This window comes from Mesocricetus auratus, unplaced genomic scaffold (assembly GCF_017639785.1).
Source record: "Mesocricetus auratus isolate SY011 unplaced genomic scaffold, BCM_Maur_2.0 Super-Scaffold_100010, whole genome shotgun sequence".
NCBI lineage: Eukaryota > Metazoa > Chordata > Mammalia > Rodentia > Cricetidae > Mesocricetus > Mesocricetus auratus.
The window spans coordinates 81033799-81048802 of NW_024429194.1; the positions used below are offsets into that span (position 1 = coordinate 81033799).

The 15004-nt window shown below is 50.5% G+C and overlaps 1 long non-coding RNA gene across 1 annotated transcript; it reads right to left on the minus strand.

Annotated features, from left to right (window-relative positions):
- Positions 1-4702: 4702 nt before the first annotated feature.
- On the minus strand, positions 4703-9503 carry LOC106020862. The gene is made up of 4 exons (XR_002382203.2): positions 9300-9503; positions 8656-8785; positions 8091-8205; positions 4703-4821 (listed from the first exon to the last, which is right to left on the minus strand). It is a non-coding gene; the product is annotated as an uncharacterized LOC106020862 (long non-coding RNA).
- Between the last annotated feature and the right edge of the window lie 5501 nt (positions 9504-15004).

Sequence of the window (15004 nt, forward strand, 5' to 3'; positions counted from 1 at the left end):
AAGAACACAGCCACATCCCATCTTCACATGGAGACGTCACACAAGAGGAGAGGGAACCACAAAGCCACTGTTCGTTCTTTGGACCAACAGCCTTTGTCCCAGGTCACTGGGTGTGTACATGCTCTGCGTCCTTCTAGAGATCATTCCCCGTTTTCCACACAATTCTCTATGTCCCTGTTGTAGTTTAGCAGCAGTGAGAACGAACCACAGCATACCACAGACCCACGTTGGAAGTTTAGCTGCCTCAGAAAGGGAAGCGGCGGAGAGAGAGAGGAATGGGCAAAGCCCCATTTTTAAAGGGTTTAGTGCATGTGTACAGAGACGTATGCAGCCATGCAGTACGTGGGCATTTTACATAGGACTCTGGGCTGACTTTTGCCTGAACACTGACAACACATGTGAGGCCATAGGACCCTGTGGGCTGGCTAGGTGATGCTGGAAATGCTAACAGTCCTCTATTCTCCTCCCTTCCTCATAGGAAAAGGGATTGTAAAAAGGCAAGAGGGCTTGGTGGTATATGTAAGTGTCTGCATTATAGTGAACCGGTGGTAGGTTCTTCCTTTGGATATGGGTAAGCCTGTGTGTCCAGCTTTATTCCTAGCACAGAGGGGTCCTGTGCCTCCTTCTGAACCACCTTGGTTCATCCTACATTGTTTTGTGATTGGCTGACTTAAAGTAGCTCAGTGGATGAGCAGAATTCAGACAGCGTATTTTGGCCTCAAGAAGTGCTGACCCTGGAGGAATTGGACTTCCTGCCAGAGGCTTCTTTGCAATTTTTTAAAGGAAGTTTTGTCTTGTTTAACCCTTTGCCAGAACAGACAGGTGTCTTTGACCTCTCCTGTGCCTGGTGCAGGGGCTCAGGCCAAAGCCATAGCCTCCTGCAACTCTGACACACATTGCAGTTGGTGAAATCTGGGTATCATCCATGCTTATTTAGTTGGAGACTTGGGGTTTGATCAGATATGTGCTATCACTTCTAGTTTACTTCAGTTATTTGCCTTGTTCATGTAACTAAATACCTGACCAAGGCAGTTTAATAAAGGAACAATTTGGGGTTGAGGAGATGGCTCCACAGTTAAGGACATTTGTTTTTCCAAAGGCCCTACGTTCCATTCCTAGCTCAAAACCATTTCTAACCTCAGTTCCAGGAGATCTGATGCCCTCTTCTGGACTCCTCAGGTACTGCACCTTTATGGTGCACAGATAAACACATAGCATAAAATTAAATAAATCTTGATTAAAAAGAGAAAAAAAAAAGGAAAGGAATGGCCAGTTTTGTGTGTGTACAAGTGTATATGGTGGTGTAAAGAGTGACTCACAGCAGTGGGGATGAAGGAGGAGGAGAGGCAGCAGCTTGAAGGAGGAGGGGAGCAAGGGGCACAGCCACCAGGAGACCAAGTGTCTTCAGACAGTGGAGTTGAGGCAGGCTAAGGATAAGGTGAGGGCTGCTGATGGCTGTGGTGAGGAGTCCCACAGGGATGGAGAAGGAGGTAGGGCCACATGTTTTTATCAGGCATAAAGAGACATAGAAGAGAAAGGCCTTGGTTGGGCCAATTTCTCTGAATGGGAGGGCGGGGCCCCAGTGAGGGCGGGGCCCCAGTAGTTGGTTTTCCAGAGCCAGTCATGGCTTCTCCGAGTCACACACTGGTTTTTCTAACAGAGGACGTCAGGCTGGTGCTAGGTGGCACTGAGCCCTGGGATCATCAAGGGATGATGCTACCTTTGGCACAACTGATGTTGGAGTTATGCTCTACATTGTGCATGAGTGCGTGTATATACTTTTAATTCTCCCGTTTCTGCCTCCAAGTGCTAGGATTATAGGTATGGGCCACTGTGCCTAGTTGAGTATCCTGCCATCCACTTTTTCTGGCCCAAAGAGGATTGGGGTAGCATGGAATGGTCCATACGTCTTTTCTTCTGCCCTTCCCTAACTGAGTCAAAGGACCAAACAGGCCCAGATGGGGCTGTTTCCATGGCATGCTTGCTGTGATCTGGGCAGATAGGTGCTCTTGTTGGACTCCGTTTCTGAATGTGTAAAGTGAGACCACGCTTGGCAAGTGATGCTCAGAATGTCTGCGTTTCTAGTGCAGGGGCTGGATACCTGAGCTTTGCTGTGTGGAGCTCAGCAGGAAGGGGATAGCGACATCCGAGCGTCCTGCTCTGTCAGAATCCAGAACTTCATTATCTCTTTCCTCCTTCCTTCATTCCCTCTGTCCTTTTAGTTATTCTCGTGTGTGTGTGTGTGTGTGTGTGTGTGTGTGTGTGTATGTGTCTGTGCCCATGTGCATGCAGTGCCCTTGGAGGCCAGAAAAGAGCATTGAGTCCCCTGAAACTGGAGTTACAGACAATTGTGAGCTGCCATGTGGGTGCTGGGAATTAACCCCAGTTCCTCTGGAAGAGCAGTCAGTGCTTTTAACTACTGAGCCATTTCCAGCCTCTCTTCATTTTCTTTCCCCTCCTTCCTTCCTTTCTTATTGTTTCATTTTGTTTGAGATAGGATCCGGTTATGTAGCACAGATTGGTCTCACACTCATGGCAATCCTCCTGCCTCAGCCTCCTAAATCTGGGATCACAGACATGGGTCACCACACCCAGCCCTTTTGTTCTTTTTTAGGAGCCAATATCTCACCAGTTGCCCAGGCTGACCTCCAACTCCTGGACCCAAGTGGTCCTCCTGCATCACCCTCCCTTGTGGCCGGGGTTACAGATGTGCGCCATCATGTCATCTTGGAACAATAATGTTTTTTCATTTGTTTGCTTTTGAGTCAGTGTCTTGCTGTGTGGTTCAGACTGGCTCCAAACTTTAGGTATTCTGTCTTGGATCACAGGCCTATACTACCACATCCAGCTCTAAAACAGGAATAGAGTGTGCTGGGATGAACTAGCATTAACAACTCTGCATTGTGGACCCCCATCCAGAGGCACAATTATTTAATAATCTTTAGAGGGGATCTCATCTAGCCCAGGCTGGCTCTGAATCCACTATGTAGCTGAAAATGACTTTGACCCTCTAATTCCCTTGCCTCCCCCTCCAGAGTGCTGTCACTACAGTTGCTAGTGACCGTACCAGGTTTATTGGGTGCTGGGGATTGAACCCAGGGCTCCATGCACGCTTGGCAAGTACTCTTCCCACTGAGCTACTCATAGGTCCCCAGCTCTGTCAATCATGTGTCATTGGAAAGTGATTTGGGATCACTAGTGACAAAGGAAACTGGCTTCCTCTAAAGACACACTGTGGAGGGCTTCAGGAGAAGGAACTAGAAGCTAAACCAGCACTAACAGCATGGTTCCCAGTTAAGGAATGGGGATGGGAACCAGATGAACACTGAATAGGGCTGGGGGATCCTTGCAAATCACTGCAATTGAATGGGGAGCTGGGACTATCCACAGGTAGGTGAAGGAGGAACAGTCTTGATTTCTGGCAGGACAGAGTTCAAGCTGACCCAGAGAGCAGGCCAGATGCGAGGCACCAGGTCACTCCACACAGGTCACAAAGAGCTACCTCAAATGAAGAGCAATGGGCAGTGCCAGGCCACTGGCTCAGAATTCCTGGCTGGGCACTGCCTCTAGAAATAGCCCTTACACGGAGTATCTCTGTAACCAGAGAGGCAGGAGCCACGGGGCACTGGCCCCCTAAGTGCTTGCACTGAGCCCAGGGACAGGGACCCAGCTTGCTGAAGGTCATGCTGGAGTCAGAAGCCAGGCTCAGTTTGGCACCTGCCTCTGTGTGAACTTGGAGTCAGAGAAGTCACCATATTTAAAACTATAGTGTATCTTCCTGGATGTTTTGTAACAATAGAAAGGCTCTTGGGAGGAGAAAATTGGAAGATGTGGATGTTGTTTGTTGGTGTGCCAGAGAAGGGTGTAGACATAGTTTATGGGGTGGACACCTGAGTGGGGAGATGGAGTCTAGACTGAGAAGGGAAAGTGGGCATGGGGGCCCACACATATAACCCCAGCACTTGGGAAGTGAAGGCAGCACTAGAAGTATGAGACCAGCCTTGAGGGTGTTTGAGGTCAGTTTGGGAACCATGAGATTAGTCTTACACACACACACACACACACACACACACACACACACACACACACACACGCACGCACGCACGCACGCACGCACCACACGCATCCAAGAGACATAGAGGCAGACAGAGAGAGAGAAAGAGAGAGAGAGAGAGAGAGAGAGAGAGAGAGAGAGAGAGAGAGAGAGAGAGAGAGTCCTTCTCTCAGATATCTGGATTGGCAGTAACAAATCCTTGCCAGGTTGGAGGTGAGGAGGCCATCATCCTCAGTCCCAGCTCTTTTCTGTTCTCTAGGGTCATCTTTGCTTGCTCTCTGGATCACCTGTCCATGCTGTGGCTTGTCCCCCTGGCCATTGTGAGCCTGGCACCTCCTACCCCATAGGCACTCTGTCCCTTGGCAGTCCAGGTATTCTGGGTACCCCTTTATCCCACAGGGGCACAAAGCCTGGTTGCCCAGCTCTGAACAACAACGGGTCTGCAGAGGGCTCAGCACCCACTCCATCTCTGGGGAAAAGAAGTTTGTCTTCTGATAGGTGGTGGCAGCACACGCCTTTAATCCCAGCACTTGGGAGGCAGAAGCAGGTGGATCTCTGTGAGTTTGAGGCCAGCCTGGTCTACAAAGTGAATTCCAGGACAGCCAGAGCTGTTACACAGAGAAACTCTGTTTCAGGAAAAAAAAAGAAGTTTGTCTTCCTTCCATATAGAGGACGGAGTATAGTCTTTGTCAGGGTTCCTTGTGTGGGTTCAAGTTCTTCCAAGTGACCAGCAGAGTCCAGCCGACTGTGGGAGTAAGGTAGGAGCCCTTGAAAAGGAAAGACAGGGCAAGCTGAGTTCTGAGCCTCCCAAGGCAAGCGTGATCCAAAGAGTCAGCTGTTCTGGGCATGGTGGCATGATGGCATGACGGCCTACCAGCCTTTACCCTGGCATTGGATGAACCCAGGGCTGGCAATGTCTGGAGCTGGCAGCTTGCACTCCTGGCCTAAGTTCAAGGTGACAGGAGACACTCTATACTCAGATATGGGTAGGGTGGGTGCCTAAGTCCTGGAATGGATATGAGGTATGACTCAGGCTCTTGGAGCTAGGCCAACAGTCACAGGGCCTGACCTTCTGAGAGTGTGGACTGCTGATGAGCACAGGTCATATCCATCTGTTTTGCTCACGGGAGCCATTTGGACGTTACAATGTCTGATGCTTGCATCTCCAATGCCATAGACCCCTCACCTGCCCAATACTTGCTTCTGTGGTGGACTCAGGGCTGTGCACCTTGGAGCTTCAGGGCACACCTGTGCAGTGGGCACAGAGGGGTTCCTTGTCTTCCTTGGGATTGGTCAGTGGGAGTGAGAAGGATAATCTCCCATGCCATCCTCAGCTGACCTCAGCCGAGCAATATCTTTGGCTCAGTACCCTATCTGCCAACTCAAGGCTGACCTGGCCCTCTAGGGCATCCCGACTCTGCCAAAAGGGCACTCTATGTCCTCATTTTAGTAAGCTGATGCCAGCTCCTATCTCTGGCACCTGGTATCCCTGTGCTCACCCATGGAGGTGGCAATGCACCCTCTGCCTTTCTGCTGGCAGCTCTCCCAGATGTCCTGCTGCAGCTGTCCCCGTCCCCATCCCGATCACCTCTGCAGTCCGTGCATGGTCTCACTTCACCTGCAACCCTGGAAGGTAGCGCATACATACCGCCCCTCCATTTCTCCTGAGTTATGGATGCTTGTCCCTGCCCCCCAAGAGTGGCACCACATGCCCACATTCCCAGGAACTCCTAAAGAACTGAGTTAAAGTGGGGGCCTTCAGCCCCCTCGGCCTTCACACCTTCCCTCCCCTGGGGACAGCTGACATCCCTGGCTGGCCATACACAATCATCAAAGTAGTCATTGTAGACATCTTTCTCCCAGGTTCATTGGACTGAGTTCTATTTACCCACAATTCCCTTAAGAACTGAGAAGAGCTGGGGGCGGGTGGTGGCGTACGCATTTAATCCCAGCACTCTGGAGGCAGAGGCAGGTGGATCTCTGTGAGTACGAGGCCCGGTTTTTGTTTGTGTGTATGCATGTGCATGTGTGTATGTATACTCATGTGGGGGTCAGAGGACAAAGTGTAGGGTTGATTCTCTCCTTCTATAATATGGGTTTTGGGGACAGAGCTTAGGTCATCAGGCTTGGTAGCAAGAGACGTTTCCCACAGAGCCATCCTTTCTAAAGTCATGGGAATGCAATGTAGGAGGTCCCTCTAGTCCCTGTTTACGGGAGTAGGGGATTGTGACCCTTGGTGCTCAATAATGCCAGAGTCTGCCCAGAGCAGCTGGTGGGCTAGGAATGTGAGGTTAGGTTTGGTTAATGACACATGGAGATGTTTTCTGTAAAGTGGATCCCAGTCCTGCTTAGCTGAATGAGGGGCCAGGACCCATGCTTTGCCCACAGAAAGAGTGGGGGGGCACTGAGACCAATAAGGGAGAAAAGGGGGGTCTAGAGGACAGAGGCATAGGAAATAGAGCTACTTAGCTGGAGAGAGGGGAGTGTGTGTGTGTGTGTGTGTGTGTATGTGCATGTGTGTGTGTGTGTGTGTGTATGCATAGGTGTGTTCCCACATGTGTGACTGTGTATGTCACACATGGAGGCCAGAGGTTGACACTAGCTGTGTCTTCTTCCTCCGGCCCCTAGCTTATGTATTGAGGTAGGGTCTCACTCACTCAGAGCTTGCCAATTCAGCTAGTCTGTTAGCCAACTTGCCCCAGGAATGCCCTGCCTCCTCCTCCCCAGCTCAGTAGCTTTTTTTGTGGGGGTGCTGGGGTCCAAACTCCAGTCTTGACACTTGAACAGTGAATGCATTACCCACTGAGACATCTCTATGTCTTCATCAGGATGACAATTTCCTTTAGCTGTTGAAAATGGAGTGTCTGAATCAGGATGTTTTGTACAAACATAAGGTTTAGAAGTGGAGAAAATGATTTATATCAATAAATAAAATGTATTGTTGCTGAAAGTAATCTAACTTCTTCCTTTTTAAATCCTTCTTCTTCTTCTCCTTCTCCTCCTCCTCCTCCTCCTCCTCCTCCTCCTCCTCCTCCTCCTTGTCCTCCTCCTCTTCCTTTTTGCTTTTGGGTTTTGGCTTTTGTAGACAATGTTTCTCTGTGTAGTCCTGGCTGTCCTGGAATTCACTATGTAGACCAGGCTGGCCTTGAACTCACAGAGCTCCACCTGCCTCTGCCTCCCGAGTGCTGGGATTAAAGGTGTGACTCTGCTGCCCAGCTAGCTTTCTATTTTTTAAATTTCCTTTAGCTTTTAATATGGCTGGGTAATTTAAAATAACATATGAGGTTCGAATTCTCCCTATGGACTTTGGGGGTGGATGGGGTACATGCTGGGGATGAACTCAGGGCTCACATGTATAAAAGCCATCTTCTTGCTTCCGCTTCTTGAGTACCGGGACTATACGGGTGCACCGTCACACTTGTATTCAATGAGATTAAAATGCATTATTTCAAACAATTCAGTATATTAAAAAGTTCTCATTTCAACTTGAAATCAATATAAGCAACAAAATATTTTTCTCCTTATAGTTTCTAAATCTTCTGTTTATGTAAAACAGCCTACCACTGAACTCAACCCAGGACCAAGCCCTGAGTTCTATTTCTGTGGGACTGGCTTAGTCTCCAGTTCAGTAAGTTTGGCTTTGCTTGTTTGAGACAGGGTTTCTCTGTGTAGCCCTGGCTGTCCTGGAACTCGCTCTGTAGCTCAAGCTGGCTTCTAACTCTGAGATCTGCCCGCCTCTGCCTCCCTAATGCTGGGATTAACGGCATGTGCCACCACTGCCCAGCTAATCTGACTTTTCTAAAAGAAGAAAAGGCCACCCAGGTCAAAGACAGGGTCTGGTGTGGGAGAGGCTGAAGTGTCAGGTGGTCAGACACCCTGGTGAGACATCAGCTCAGTCAAGCTTGCTGACTGATGAGACTCTGGTCATATCAACAGAAGCTAAGCGTCCGTAAAGAAGGACATGAAGGCCCTCACTGTGGCTATCCTGAAGGTGGGGCTTCTGTGCGGAGGTGGCATTAGACATCCTTAGCTGTACCTCAGACAGACTTGAGAGGCCCTGCCGGCTGCAGGCCAAGATGCAAGTGATGGGTCTCCATGGGAAGCTGTTCCTGGCTGAATGCACACCGGGAGGTTCGTTGTCATGGTCACACCTGTTCCACAAGGAAAAGGACATTCCTGAGCCACAGTTCTGAGAAATTGCTCTCTCAGAATCACTGAGAGAGATTGATAAGCCAAGTCCTTAGTGGCTGCTCTCTGGGGTCCAGAATCCAGGCACAGACATACCTATGGTGATGCTGGGCTAGTCCCTAAAGCTAAAATTTCCAGCTGTCACCTGCAGCTCAGGGGGCAGGCTACCCAGGTGAGTCAATGCTGACCAGTTCCCAATAGAAGGGCATGGCACCAGATGCAGGAGCCACTAAGCCTCACAAACAGCCACACTGTGCAAAGAAAGCCGGGCTGACCTATCCCACATGGCTCATATGTGCTGATCTTGGGTCAGGGGAACAATAAGAGCATTTGGGGAAGCAGACCCTCTGTCCTCTCCTGAAAACGGCAAGCACATCCCCACTCACACAGCCTCACTTCCTGCAGGTGCACACCTTACCCTTCTGGCGAACTGTTCATGTCATCAGAACAACTGGGTCGAGCTTCTTGAATGCAGGGTCACCTGTGCAGGCAGGGCTGTTCCAGCATCTGGGCTGTATGAATTCACTTGTCTTCAACATCTGCCTATGAAGGAGGCAGCCTGTTACCCCCACTGCAAGAGTAAACCTAGTCACGGATCAGTGAAGTCCCCAGGTCACCACCTAGAAAGAATTGGTGTTGGAATGTACCCAAACAGCTTTGTCACAGACACAGAGCTGAGGGCACCCGGCTTCACGGTGTGTAGAGCATGCTGGCTGGGGGCAGTCTGCAAAGCTAGGCCTTGAGAAATCTCAGGGACCTGGGGGATGGGTAGACTCTTGAAGGACTCATGCTAATGTAAGGGACATGGAAGGGAAGGACTATCCCGGCCCCCAGAAGTACAAGACTCTCTCCCAGTTTATATCCTGAATACCCTGTTTATGGAAACCAAGGACTCATCTGGAAACCGTAGCACATACCTGTAATCCCAGCACTCAGGAGGTTGAAGCAGGAGGATTACCAAGAGTTCCACACCAGCCAGAGCTTCATAGTGAGACCAAAAAACCAAACCAACCAAACAAAAGACCAAACCAAAACAAACAGCAAATCCCGGACCTACCGGTGTAGAACTCCGGGGTGCCTACCAACCCATCTGGTTTGTACAGGGATCCTCTCCAGCTGCCACTGTCTGACGGTACGTCAGGACCACAGTTGGTCCTGTTTGGATTTGCTGGTTCATTCCCTGAGGTGGGTTGAGCTGTTTGTTGCTTTGCACCTCTGCTTCTGTTTGGAAGGCCTGTTGCTGTGTGTCAGTGATGTAGGTAGATAGGAAGGTAGGTGGGTAGGTGAAGGGCACAGAACTACTGATGGGTGACCGTTGGCCTTTGAAGAGGGCTGGGCATTCAGGTTTTCCCTCTGCAGTGTGGCAATGTTAGGAGGTGGGGAAGTTTGTGTTACTGGGACTAGAGCCATCTTGATGAAAGCGGGAATGGGGTGTCCCAAAGACAGCTGGAGGTGGCTGAAGCTGCTGGGTGAGAGGTGACAGGCTGGGTACACAAGGAGGAAGTAGTCAGGAGCTGGAGGAAGGGGACGGGGAGATGCCTGAGTGAGTGTGGCGAGGGTTGGTGGCAAGGACTTCCATCCTGGCACAAGGGACTCCAGTGAGGTTGGTATTGCTGTAGGTGAGATCAGGGTTCAGGTAGGGCATTTGGAGGTGACAGATGGCAGGTGGGTTTTCATAAGGTGGATAGTATATTCACTGGGTATGGTGATCTTTTTTTTTTCTTTCACATCATGGTGGACTTGGTTGCTTTTTAGGGTCTTTATTCGCACAATCCTCTGTAAAATGTCTGATGAGGAGTTCACAACCACATGAAGACATTAGAATGAAGTCAAGGGCTGGGCATGGTGGGTGCATGCCTTTAGTCCCAGCACTTGGGGATCTCTGTGAGTTTAAGGCCAGCCTGGTCTACAAAGTGAGTTCCAGAACAGTCGGGGTTGTTATATAGAGAAACCCTGTCTCAAAAAAACAAAACAAAACAAACAAACAAACAAAAAAATGAGGTCAGCGGTCCCTCACTAAGGCACAGGTGTGGGGCAATGCCTCGTGCCCCAGTTCCTTTTCTTTTAAAAGTTACCCTGCACACCCGGGTGTCTCTTCTGCATGCATGCCTGTACAACCTGTGCTTGTCTAGGATCCTTGGAGGCCAGAAGAGGGTGTTGGACTCCTTGGAACTGGAGTCACATATGGTTTGTGAACCACCATGTGGGTGCTGGAGACAAAACCCAGGACTTCTGCAAGAACGACCAGTGTGTTGACCACTGAGCCATCTCTCCGCCCTCCCACTCTATGCCTCAGTTTCTGGTACAGTGGCAACAGTCTAGCTGTATATATGCTTCTTTTATTGGTTGATGAATAAAACACTGTTTGTCCAACAGCCAGGCAGGAAGGATAGGAGAGGAAGGAGTGAGGAGAGAGAGGGAGGGGGCAGAGAGACGCCATGTAGCCGACAAAGGAGTAACAGATCCGGGCATTCTCTGGTAAGGCAAGACTGCGTGGAAATACTTAGATCAATAGAAATGGGTCAATAATTAAGAGAGAGCCAGCCAATAAGAAGCCCTAGCCATCGGCCAGCTGTTTTATAATTAATATAGCGTCTGTGTGCTTATTTGGGACTGAAGGGTGGTGGGACCTTGCGGGACACAAACCTCCATCTTCACTGCAGCTTCCAGTATGTTCAACCAAAGGGACGTCTTAGTCATCAGGAAATGGCCACCAAGATCAGCTACAGTTTTCCTTGGTGACCTCATAGCTAACTCCTTACCTTCTTGGACTCAGGTCCTTCATAGTCACCTACTGTGCACCAGGCTCTGTGTGGACATATGGGTGGAACACTGAGGGCCTGGAACAGTCTACACTGCAGGAGTGTCCACTGTTGGTGGAGGCAGTGATTTGTGTACTCATGTCTTGCCTTGAGTGTAATTTCCTTACCTATCTTTCCCAATGTGTCCCAGGAGCCTCAGCAACTATGGGCTATTCAGGATTTCCTCCATGGATGGAAGGATGATGGTTGTTGACACAGGGTACCCCATGAGTATTGTGTGTTGAAAGCTGCAGTTCAGCTACCTAACCCACATGCAGGGGATCTGGGGCCCAGAGTGTCAGGGGGCAGCCTCAATCCCCAGTGATAACTTTTGAGAATGTTGTACCGCAGGGTCCAAGGTCCTGGGTAGAGTGCTTTTGGGAAACTCTGCCACTCTGGAGACAGGTGCAGCCACTAAGAGAGAGCATCCGGGAACTGAGGGGGCAGTAAGAAGAGGTCTGCCTGCCACCAAGGTCATGGTCTCTCTTCCTCCTCCTCCTCCTCCTCCTCCCAGCCTGAGACCAACTGAATGGCTTAGTGACATTACCAGATGCTCACATCACAGGTCCCTGGATACAGAGATTTCCAAATAGGTTTTCTCCCCATCACTCCCTCAGCTCTACTCACCATGGGCGAGGTTACCTAGTCAACTGGGACCATCAAAGTAACTTTCTTTAGAGTTCTTCTTCCCTGTCTGGCCCTGCTGGTTTCCCTCAGAAACACTCCTGCTGGTCCACAGACCCTGCCATAGTCTCTCCTGCTTTTCCTACCCCCAAAGCTCCCTAGATGGAGACACAGGGACGTTGTCTCATTACAGAGCCCTTTGAGACGAGCGTGATAATGTTCAACCTTTGCTTTTTGATTAGAAATTTGGGGGAGTCCCATGTTGGCTGCCACATGTTATTGGGGGAATGGGTGTCCTCCTTCAGGGTTCTGAGGCTCATTAAAAGAATATAAGAATGCTAAAAAGGAATCATGAGGGGGAATTTCATTAGAATTTAAAAGTAAAACCCCAGGGCAGGTAAGCTGTAAATCTCAGTGGCTGCCTGGAGGAGGAAGATGAAGAGAAAAGCCATGTACTTGTGAGTTAGGCAGCTACGTGGCAAAAGGGAAGTGGCTTCAGAGAAAGAGTGAAAAAGCGAAAAGTACCAGAGAAAGTATATTACACGCTGTCTGTGTCTGAAAGGCATAGAAAGAAGAAATAACCAACCCCATAGAACCTCGTGGTGGCTTCCTAGGTAGCACACAAAACCAAGGATTCTGGGAAGGGAAATACATTTTCTTACTAAAGGAACAATTATTCCTCCATTCTCTCCAGCATAGTGTTAGGTAAATCTGCTTCCCAGGGACGGGAGAGGGAACCCTTTAGCCAAGTGATTGATTGGCCCAAATGGAGTAACTCATGGTTTTGGTAGCTTAGACTCCTAGGTCTCTGTCCAGACCAGAAGTGGGCTGCATTCTCTTGACCAGAAGGAAGCTGCTCTCCTGTAAAGGGTCTTTGATGTCACTCCAACGCTCGCAGATACTGCAGTTCTCTCAGGAACAAGGCGCGCTCCCTTGTTCGTTTGTTTTAAGGCAGGGCTTGCTGTGCAGCCCAGGCTTGTCTGGCACTCAGTATGGCCTTGGAACTCATGGCAATTCTCCTCCTTCAGCTTCCCAAAGGCCAGGTTTACAGGATTATAACCACATTAGAGCACTTGGAACCCACAGCACAGTGGCGTGATTCCAGTTCAAACGGACACTCTTGGACGGTCCCACGGGGCCCTTCCTAGTGCCTCCTCCATGCCTCCGTTAGATGTGTAACAGAGATGCCATCGCCAAGATTTCGTCAGCTAGGTGATGCAACTGCATTTCCAATTAGGATGTTTTGAATCTGCGAGGGTCCATTGAGGTGTCACCATTGAGGGCTATCTGGGCTCCACTCAGCTGTCACCTCCCTCTGCTAGCTGTCTAGTCATTTGAATCCCTGCCCTTCATGATTTCAACACCATCCTCTCCTTTCTCAACCCCCTTTTCTACCTTTCCCTTTCCTCATCTTCCCCATCATACCCTCCCTGCCCCCCAGTGCTGGGGATTGAGCCCAGGGCTTGATGCATAACTTCTTTTTTCTTTTAGAGACATGGTCTCACTGAGTTACAAAGGCCAATCTTGTCCTTACTCTGTAGCCCAACCAGGCCTTGAACCTGCGATTCTGCTGCCTCAGTCTCCAGAACGTGCATCTTTTTCTATAGGACAGAAGCAATGCTGCTGAACTTCATTGTCACAATGGGGGTTCCCCACCCCAACCCACCCACCCGTGCACATCTGCAACTGGCCCCTCCTCTAGCAGGGAACCTAGCTTCCTTGCCCCACACCCCCGGGGCGTTGCCTCCAGGCTCTCCTACACCACCCCACCCCGCTGCTGGGCTCTCCCGGGTTCCTGGTATAGGTCACTGCCGCGCTACTTGTAAGACAGGGCTGGCTGCTCACATTTCTATCTCACAAGGCTGTGGTGGGGATGAAAGGGTGTTACCAAGCAGGCCTCAGTCTAGAGCCAGTGAGAAGCCTGTGAGTAAAGGTAGACAGCCGAGGGACATGGAAGAAATACGCAAGAGAAAGAGCATCCCCCTCCCCCTCCCCCCACCCCTGCAGAATCCGGCTGGGAGTCACGATAGGGCCAGATTACCACAAAACTTGTGCTCACCTTCCTGAAGTCTCAGACAAGAATGCTGGGAACTACAAGGCATGGGAGTCCCTGAAATAGCCCAGTGGGTGAAAGTGGCTGCTGCCAGGCCTTACGACCCGAGTTCCATCCCTGAGACTCACTTGTGGAGGGAGAGGACCAACTTCCTGTCACAATTTGTCTTCTCAGCTCCACACATACACACAGACGCAGACTCTCTCTCTCTCTGTCTCTCTCTCTGTCTCTGTCTCTGTCTCTGTCTCTCTCTCTCTCACACACACACACCTGTGTGCAAATGCATTAAATGTTTTTCAAGAAGCGCCCCTCTTATTTTGTGTGTACACTGTCCTCTTCTTCATGACTGTCTCAGCATCTGCTAAAGTCACTAAGTTTGCCTCATTCTGTCTGGTCCCGAACTCTGTTTTTTGTGATAAAATCAGGACCTGGCTTTACCTGAGTGGAGTCCCTCAGTGGGAAGGGACCTAGCTCTTCAGGCTGCTGGCAGGCACCATCACCAATGACAGCACACAGTTGCCAAAGTGTGCCCTTGACCTTTGCCCTCCAGTCTCACCTGATGCTCAGAATCTGGACACCAGCCCCTAGGCAGCCCTGCAGGGAGTTATGTGAGTCCTGGAGGCCTGCCGCCCCCTCCTGGCTGCTTTGGTGGGGATGGTACAGGAAGCCCCTGCATCATGCTCCAGCCTAGCCCTGTGGTGCACCCCCACTCGCTGTCAGCCCCCAGATACAGTGAGGTCTTTTGCCCTCTCCTTCCATTGCCCTGGACTCCCCAGAGCCACGCCCCGTAGGACGTTTCACCTGTGATGTATATTATTTTTTAGATCACAGAGTGCTGTTTACGTTTGTTTACCTTGCGTGTGCGCGCGTGTGTGAGCGTGTGGCATGGTGTATGTGTGGAGGCCAGAGGACAACCTAGGGGAGTAAACACTCCCTTTGCTGTGGGGACCGTGGGGGTGGAAACCTGGGCAGTCAGGGTTGACAACGCTTTTACAGGACGATCACCAGGCTGGGGCGGGGAAATGCTTGCACCAGGCAGCCTGCGGTGCATTGCTATCTGTCCTTCTTGGCTACCTCTAGGGCCTCTGCTGCCCGTGCGTGTCCCACTGGGTTCCACTGATCCCATTTCCCTACTGGGGTCCCCTTTGCTCACCACCCCACACACTGCGGCGGCCTCACTCGCTCGCTTGTGATGACATCCAGGAGTCCGCTTCATTTTCCCTGCCCCTCACCGCATGCCTGGCCTAATTTCCATGTGATGACCTGGCTGTGTAAGCACCCCAC